The sequence below is a fragment of the Mauremys reevesii genome, linkage group 12, assembly GCF_016161935.1.
Source record: "Mauremys reevesii isolate NIE-2019 linkage group 12, ASM1616193v1, whole genome shotgun sequence".
Taxonomy (NCBI): Eukaryota; Metazoa; Chordata; order Testudines; family Geoemydidae; genus Mauremys; species Mauremys reevesii.
The window spans coordinates 25,629,841-25,638,792 of NC_052634.1; the positions used below are offsets into that span (position 1 = coordinate 25,629,841).

At 56.4% G+C, this 8,952-nt stretch overlaps 2 non-coding genes across 2 annotated transcripts; one reads left to right on the forward strand and one right to left on the reverse strand.

Annotated features, from left to right (window-relative positions):
• Positions 1-1,747: 1,747 nt before the first annotated feature.
• LOC120376169 lies at positions 1,748-1,911 on the reverse strand. Its single transcript, XR_005587076.1, has one exon. It is a non-coding gene; the product is annotated as a U1 spliceosomal RNA (small nuclear RNA).
• Positions 1,912-8,164: 6,253 nt separating this feature from the next.
• LOC120376362 lies at positions 8,165-8,359 on the forward strand. Its single transcript, XR_005587245.1, has one exon. It is a non-coding gene; the product is annotated as a U2 spliceosomal RNA (small nuclear RNA).
• The last annotated feature ends 593 nt before the right edge of the window (positions 8,360-8,952 follow it).

An 8,952-nucleotide genomic window follows, 5' to 3' on the forward strand; every position in this document is an offset into this window, starting at 1 on the left:
CAAACCTCTTCATTTCCTTGTTATTGCCTGACTCCTTTAATTCATTTCCTTTTCCTTATTTCCCAGCAGACCGACTAGCCACCAGATTTGGGTGTTAGCAGAGGGACCTGACGAGCTCCTTCTTTTCGGCAGTGTTGAACTTGCCAGAGCACAGTCAGATTCTGGATGCTCATCTGAATGTAACGCCTAGCGCTCACCTTTATTTCTGTTTCTTAGCTCTTTTGGGCCATCGATCTTTGGTCTGACCCGTAGGATCCCTGCATTAGGAGAGATGGCTAATTAATGAGCCCATAAACCTTGGAAATCAAATAAAACCTGAAGTCCGTAGAAGACCTCGAAAGGCCCTTGGGGGGTGCAGTGCGAGCTGAGGAAGAGTTCCCTGCACAGCTTACCTCTCCATTCTCGTTTTCCTGTCCTGAGCGCAAAAGCCAGGAAGCAGCTCCGGGTAGGGAGGGGATACCATATGTGTGCAGTGGTTAGACAGGAAACAGCAAGGAACTGGACTCGTATGGAGTGAAACTGTAAGCATCTTCTGTATGCCTGATGACTGCAGGTTTGAGAGAGTTATGTAGGAAGTGGAGGCTTTCGGTGGGCTTTCAGAGGAAATGGAATGGAAAGGCAGCCGAAAGTGGAATCCCAGGTTTTTAAACAATCCTCCACTAACACGCCAAACAGCTCAGGTCTAGTTACTCATTGAAAATTAGAATAAAGTTACAGCAAGATTTCATCATAAATGAAGTCAAACCCTAAAGATTTCAGAACACAACTGCTATAAGGAGCCACGAGGGAAGCAATACAAAGTCAACCTTGCCTCAGAGAAAGGCAGTTAAACAATTTCTCTTTTTTAAAGCAGCATAATCTCCCCAAACGGAAGGGTCCTGTTCCCGGAGAAGGGTCCCGGAGAGGGTTTTCCTCGTTGGTGCCGGCCATCCACCTCCCCGAAAGGCGGGAGCTAGGTCGACGGAAGAATTCTTCCGACCAAGGCGCGGACTGATGTAGCCGCGCCGATTTACGTTCCCCGTGCAGACCAGGCCCGAGGGTAGGTGCGTGCTGAACAGTTAAGTCAAAACAGCTCCGTCCGTCAGAGGTGTGCAAAAGGGAAAACCCGCTCCTGGGCGACGCGGCCACGCCGCCCTAACCCGCAGCGTAGCTAAGGGCATTCGGGGAGGCGGCGGGTGGGCCTCAAGCGATGGAAAGCCCTCCTCCAGCATGGGGTTGTGACAGCCTAGTCTCCGTAGCACAGACAGGGTGGCCACCAAGAAACAGGAACAGACAGCGAAAGCCAAAGCGGCCCCAGGGCAGGGGGCGAGGCTGCCTGTTGGACGAGGAGACCAGGTGGGACAGGCGTTTTCGACAGGCCGTCCTCCCGTCAAAGGAGGAAGAGCCCGAGAAGAAGGGCCGGGCAAGAAGCTACAAGCAGGGAAAGAAGCAGAGCAGACAGGCAGCTCCACTTAGAGCCAAAGAAGGCACCGGTCCAAGCCCCCCAAAAGCAGACTAGAGAGCAGATCAGCTGCAAAAGACCAGGGAAAGCCAAGAACACAGAGAGCCTTATATGACCCAAGTAAAGTTTCAGAGCTGAGCTTTGCTTACAAGGAAGAACATGTGACAAAGATGCCCAAAGGTACAGGACCGGCAGAAAGAGCACTCCCAAAGGCCCAGAATAACAACTGCTTTTCTGAGAATCTGCTTTGCAGTGCAGTAAGCCTAAGCAGCCCACTTTTAGTTGTCTGTTGTTCCAACCAATCACCAGGGGAGAGCGCGAACGCAGTTCCCCACTACCACAAATTATGCAGTTGAGTTTCCCACATTTGGGGAAATCACAGGGGTCAGCACACCCGCAGTGCAATGGATGAGCCTCACCCTGGGAAAACCACCTTCATGATCATGGTATCTCCCCTGCTAGGTAAGTATGAGCTCCTGCTGCCCGGCCTCCGCCTGCCCTCGCTCGCCCCGCACCTATCACACACGGGGCAGACCGCCGGCCTTGCCCACACCGGCCCCCACTGCCGACAGCTGCCCCAACGCAGCCCCCGGAGACCGTCCCTTCCCCACGCCGAGCTCCCGGTGCTAAAGTCGGGCCCTGCCTGGCAGCCTGCTTCCGCTCCCACAATGCTCTGCTCGCACACAGATCTGCATACCCGCTCACGCGGCTCCGCCCCTCCGCTCGGGCCCCGCCCCCTGCCCACCCGGGCCGCCGCTCTTGCCTGCCCTCTAGTGGTAGCCGGGTCCCGTCCCGGGAAGCCAGGCCAGCAGAGAGACCACGTGGCGCACCTGCTGCTGGGGAAAGAGCGCAGCTTGCGTGTCGCTTCTCTCTCTCGCTCTCCCCCTCCCCCCACTGGAAGTTGGTCCCATACAAGAATGACCTCCCCTGCCTTGTCTCACCTCAGCTTCTCCTCAGGGCAGAAGGTCGGGTGTTGTCAGCCACTCTCCAGAAACTGGACGGCCACTCGATCCCTTTTGTTACCTGCCAAGTGAGGCTGAGTGCACTGGCAAGCAGGGCCGCCCAGAGGGGGGGCAAGAGGGGCAATTTGCCCCAGGCACCGAGCCCCACAGAGGCCCCCACCAGAGTTTTTCGGGGCCCCTGGAGCAGGGTCCTTCACTCGCTCTGGGGGGCCTGCAAAACTCTTGCGGGGCCGGGCGCAGGAGCTTCTTCCGCTCCCGGTCTTTGCCGGCGGCTGGGGTCCTTCCGCCCCAGAGCATCCTGTGTGTGTGTGTGTGTGTGTGTGTGTGTGTGTGTGTATGCTCTGCTGCCCTCTTTCAGCGCAACAACTGTTTCTCTGTATGTCACAGCCCCCATACCGTCGACCCTGATGGTGATTTCCCCATGTTACAAGGGCTGGCTGGCCTGACCCTTCTCCCCTCTGCGGAGTGTGGTGGGGCTGCAGCTCACCCCCTGTGGGGCAGGAGGGCCCAGGTGCGGGGTGCTGGGCTCCGATGCACCTGGAGAGCAGCTCACATGAGGTGGGGCAGGGCATGTGGTGTCCATTCTGTGTTGCCTGGTGCTGGGCCATTGCACAATCCCCAGCCATGCTGCACAGCGCACCCCGAGAGGGGACAGGGGGCCAAGCAGACAATCCAGCACGAGGGGGAGAGGATGTGTGGTTGGGAGGAGGAAAAGCCTTGGGCTGCACTGGGGGAGTGCAGAGCAGGGGTGACACCCCAGAAACCTGCAGCAAAGGGATGGACAGGTGGGGTGGGTGGATAGAAAAGGCAGCGGGACTAAAATCTAAAAGGGGCGTGTGGGGTCTGGTGGTTAGAGCGGGGTGGGGTGGGTTTGGTGGTCAGAATTCCTGGGTTCTATCTCCAGCCCTGGGAGGGGAGTGGGGTCCAGTGGTTAGAGTGTGTGTCGGGGGGAGAGCCAGGACTCCTGGGTTCTCTCCCTGGCTCTGACTCTCTCTTGTGCAATCCCTCGGCAGTTACCCAACTCAGCAGCGTGTGGGAGCGAGGGGCTGGGGCCGGGTTGTGACACAGCCCAGAGTCCCGTACTGCCCCTTTGTTACCCAACCCTGGGGCAGGGTGGGGGATGGCCTGGGAGACCCGCTAAGAAAGACGCTTCTGGTGAGTCTGTGTGTGGGTCACGCTGCCCCCTGCTGGATAGACCCCTCTAGGTCAGAACCAGTCTCAGCCTGGGTCAGATCCTGGGAGCCCAGCGCCCTCTGTCGCCACGGCCATGTCTATTGGTCTCCTGGAAAGGTCCATTCTCATTGGTAGCTGTCCAGTGGCAGTGAGTTCCACAGGCCTCGGCACACGCTGTGGGGGGCAGGAGGTCCTTGTGTTGGGAGTAGTGGGAGTCAACTGTGTGCGGTTGTGTCTCTGAGCACAATTGTGAATATTCTGGTGTGTGTGTGTCTGTGTGATTGTGAGTATGGCTGGAGATGTGATTGTTTCTCTCTTTGCATGTTGGGCCAGCATGCCCCTCTGGGTGTGTTGTGTGTGAGTGTTCTTGGGATTGTGTGAGTCCCTTTGTGCGTCAATGTGTGTGTGTGTCACTTGCTGCAGGATACAAAATCCTGCAAAGCCACCACACACACACACACACAGAGCGGGGCTCAGCCCCACCAGCAGGAGGCAGCAGGGACACACACGTCTCTCCTGGGCCAGCTTGGACAATTTCCCATCACGACCTGACACAGTGCTGGTGCCCCCACACGGCGGTGGGCAGCGACCGGGCGGGGGGGGGCAGATGTGCTGGATTCAGAAGGAAACACTTTGGGAAAATCAGTCATGGCCCTTAGCAGAGCTGAGACACAGACCCAGTGACCCCTGCACCACCTTGGAAGGGGAGTGGGGTCGAGTGGTCAGAACAGGAGGGGGCTGGGCACCAGGACACCTGGGTTCTATCCCTGGCCCAGGGAGTGGAGGGGGTCTAGAGCAGGGGGACTGGGAGCCAGGACTTCTGGGTTCCATAGGGGAGACTGTTTTTACCTGTGCTCCCCTCCCTAGAGATTCCAGCCCAGCCCCCTAGTGGAGAGTGAGTGGGAGCCGGGGGGATTTGCTCTCCCACTTCAGAAACATGATTCAACCTCCCCTCTACCATGGGCTGTGACATCATTGACCTCCCCTCCCCCAGGCAGACAGTAGAAGCCCCGCCCCACCAGAGAAGGGGGGGGCGGGTCTAGTTGCACCCACAACAATCCCACTCATGCTTGCAAAAAAACCCCACACCCCCACATCCCCCTGCTAGGACAGGATCTGCTGCTTTCTTTTCACCATGAGCTGCTCCCCGCCAGGCATCACACCCCATTCACACGCCTTTGGTCACTATGCAGCTCAGTAGCAATCACTGCCCCGAAGTGACTCCGGTGCAGGCACTGACAGCACGAGCTCCCCACACCGGATTCTGTCCACACGCAGAGAATTCTCTCCGCCGGGCTCCTTCGGTTCCTCTCGCTGCTCTCCGTCCTGCCGCCAGACACTGCTCATCTGCATAGCCCCGCCCATGGACACGTGACACCTTCTGTCGTTTTGGTTTCCAGTGAATGAGTCGCCTGCAGAGAGTGAGCCCGTCAGCGCACGTCACAGCCGCCGGGCGGGGACTGTCTGTGAGCCCCGCGCTGGGGGCGGGGCTTCAGGGAGAGACCCAGCCCCGTAGACAGACTGGGGCAGGGAGCTATTGGGGGAAGGGATGAGGGGATGGGGGGAGAAGGGGGGAGGGAGAGACCCACCCCCGTAGACCCATACGGGCAGGGAGATATTGGGGGCAGGAGGGGAGAAGGGGGATTGGCAGAGACCCAGCCTGGGGTGCAGGAGAAATGGGGTGGGGTGGAGGGAGACGTGTGGGGTGGGGGAGGGGGGTGGGAAATGTGGGTCCAGGGAAGCTGGGTCATTCCCAGGACATCGTGTGCAGGGGGGAGCACAGAGGCAGGGAGAGAGCCCCAGCCCCAGCCCCACAGAGCCCCAGAGGGGTATTGGGGGCAGGGGAGGGGATGGAGGGAGGAGAGACCCAGCCCCATAGACCCCTAGAGGCAGCGGGATATGGGGGGGTAGGAGAGGGGATGACAGAGGAAAGGCCCATCTCCATAGACCCCCCCAGAGGCAGGAAATGAGGGGAGAAGGGGGGAGGGAGGGATCCAGCCCTATAGACCTGTAGGGGCAGGGAGATATTGGGGGCAGGAGGGGAGAAGGGGGGTTGGCAGAGACCCAGTCCAGGGTGCAGGGAAATGGGCTGGTTTGGAAGGAGCTGGGGAGGAGAAGAGACACAGGACAGGACACATGTTGGGACAGGGAAACTGACTCACTCCGAATACATGCGGAGCAGGGCAGGGCGGAGGCAGATCATGCTGGTCCCAGGGTAATTTCGGGGGGTTCTGATTCCCCACTCAGCCGGGGGGGGGCTCCCCTCTGGGCTGAGGAGCCCTGGGGTGGGCTGGGTGCAGGGGCTGGGTGTGTGTGTCAGGCTGGGGGAGCTGCCTGGGCAGAGGGGCTGGAACTGGGGGGGCTGCAGCAGCCCCTGGCTTGACGTGGTTTCCATCACACCCAGGGGTTACAGTTGGTTGGGTGGCTCAGCCCCCCCCCCCCACACTATACAGATTGTTCTGGCACCACTGGCCTAGGGTCACCGTCTAGTGCCCTTTGCCGCCCCGCTCAGGGTCTGCCTGGCTCTCCTAGAGCAGGGCGAGCGCCCAGCTCTCCTGGGTCAGGGCTGGCGAGAGCTCTGGACAGATACTAACAGCGCCGGGGAGCCTGGACGAATATTAGTTGGACAGAGGAGCCTGGAGCAGTTTATCAGAGAGCAGAAATGAATCCTGAACACAGCGCTGGAGCTGCAGTGCTCGGGGTGTGGGCCTGGGTCTCCTGCATAGTCTCCCTGCAGCCCCTTGTGGCATAACAAGTTCCCTGCAGAGAAGCCGAGGTGCGGGACCAAGGGCTGCGGTGGGGGCTGCAGCACCCCCATGTCTCACTGTGAAAAGCTCCAGGTGCTTTGGGAACAAAGCCAGCATTATTGTGCGATTCCAGAGAACCCCAGAGCTGTGCTGCCCCTGTGCAGTGTGAGCGGGAATTGCACGTTTTCACATTGCTTGTGAACACACCTGGGTACAGTTCACAGGCTTTCAGCACCCCTGACAGGCTGATTACAACACCTGCAGCCAATCAAGGCAGAGCTAATCAGGATAAAAAGGAGCTCATTCCAGTTTGTGGTGTGAGTGTGAGGAGCTGGGAGCAAGCGGTGCAAGGAGCGGAGAGGGAGAGGGAGAGGGAGAGGGAGAGGGAGAGGGAGAGGGAGAGGGAGAGGGTGTAGCTGCTGGAGGACTGAGGAGTACAAGTATTATCAGACACCAGGAGGAAGGTCCTGTGGTGAGGATAAAGAAGGTGTTTGGAGGAGGCCATGGGGAAGTAGCCCAGGGAGGTGTAGCTGTCATGCAGCTGGTACAGGAGGCACTATAGACAGCTGCAATCCACAGGGCCCTGGGCTGGAACCCGGAGTAGAGGGCAGGCCCGGGTTCCCCCCAAACCTCCCAACTCCTGATCAGACACAGGAGGAGTTGACCCAGACTGTGGGTTCCACCAGAGGGGAAGATCACTGAGGTGAGCAAATCTGCCAATAAGCAGGACCCACCAAGGTAGAGGAGGAACTTTGTCACAGCCTCTAATTGCAGCGTTTTTAAACGATCTGCATGCTGCTTGCAGGCTCCTAACACTTGCCACAGCAGCTCCTTTTAATTTCCATCCAACCATCTGTACTTATGCCGATAGGTCAACTTTAGGTCTTTAACTTTGATTGGTAGCTGAGAAGATGGTAAATTGGAGAGAAACCTCTTCATTTCCTTGTTATTTGCTGACTTCTTTATTCATCGCTTTTTCCTTATTTCCCAGCAGATTGACTAGATCTGGGTGCTAGCAGGGGGCCCTGACGGGCTCCTTATTTTCTGATTTCTTTCGGAAGCATTGAACTTGCCAGGGCACAGTCAGATTCTGGATGTTCATGGAAATGTAACACCTCAGGCTCAGCTTTAGTTCTGTTTCTCAGCTCTTTTGGAAAATCGATCTTTAGTCTGACATGTAGCATCCTTGCATTAGGAGATGGCTAATTAATAAGACCATAAACCTTGGCAATCAAATGGAACCTGAAGTGCACAGAAGAGCCCGAAAGGCCCTTGGGGAGTGGAGTGCAAGTTGAGGAAGACTTCCCTGCACAGCTGCTCTCTCAATTCTCGTTTTCCTGGATTGAGCGCAAAAGTCGGGAATCAGCTCAGGGTAGGGTTATACCATGTGTGTGCAGTGGTTAGACAAGGAACTGGACTGGTATGGAGCAAAACACTTATGTGTGCCTGATGACTGTACGTTTGAGAAGGAGCAGAGAAGAGCAGTGGGGCTGCGGTATAGCGCTTGCATAGGCTTTCTGTGGCCTGTTTTGCTGTAAGAGTTAACAGTGAGAGATTGTTAGTCACAGGTCAGTGGGTGGGTTTATTCAAATTAGGAGCATATAGGGAAACCAGCAAGAGGAAGGAGAGTGAAAGACTTCTCTGTCTTTGAACAGAATTGTGTGTTAAGGGCTCTTGCTTTGAATTCTTCCAGTGGAGTCATTTCGGGGAAGTGATCATCACTTCGAGTTACCTAGTTATGAAGTGTCGTGAATGGTGTTTGGTGCGTGTCTGGGAGCTCCTCGTGCTGAAGTAGAAAGCAGTGGGGGAAGAGCGGCTGCCTAGCATCCGAGACTCTCAGCATCGCTTCTCTGCTCCTTGGAGCTCAGATCAAAAGTGTAGTGTCTGTTCTTATCAGTTTAATATCTGATAGGTCCTTGATTTGAGGACTGTGTATTAAATTGATTTTTGAAACAAGGGGATGGAATAGGAGCTTGCTCTGTCCACCCCGTGCATTGATCTGGTATTGCAGTGTCTCCAGGACCAGTGCTTCTCCTCCTGGGGAGAATTGTCTGGTTAAAAAGCAGAAAAAGTTTCACTTTAAAGATGCTGATTTGAGAAGATTCTTTTAAAGTAGTTGAAAAATCAGGTTTCTTTATCACTTTGGTTTCTTCATAACAACATATTGTTAAAATTTCTTGGGACTGTTTTCTGAGTCTACAGATGTGAGTTTCTTTGTCTTGCTAGAGGATTGTTTTAAAAGCTGAGATTCTTCTGTTTCCTTTGAATCTTTTTAACAATATGAGGGATGAATGCTTTCCGGACTGAGGGTCTGTTTGGGAGATGGTTGGTTGGGGGGGGGGTTGTGGGGGGGGGGGACACACAGATTGGTAATATTCGAGGTCACATGTGTATCAATAACTGGATGAGTTACACAGACTTCTCCCCACCCAGCCTACGTTCCATGTATCTTGACTGAGCCTGTCGCCCACCATCCCAGAGCAGAAGCCTGAGCCCCACCGCACGTGGGGAGGAGGGGAACTCCCGCTGGTTGCCGGCTCCTGCAGTGTTTATGACTCGGGAAGGGGGAAGGGACCAGCCCCTGCAGGCAGCCCAGGGGGAAGAGCTGCTGCTTTGCTGCCCCCGATTC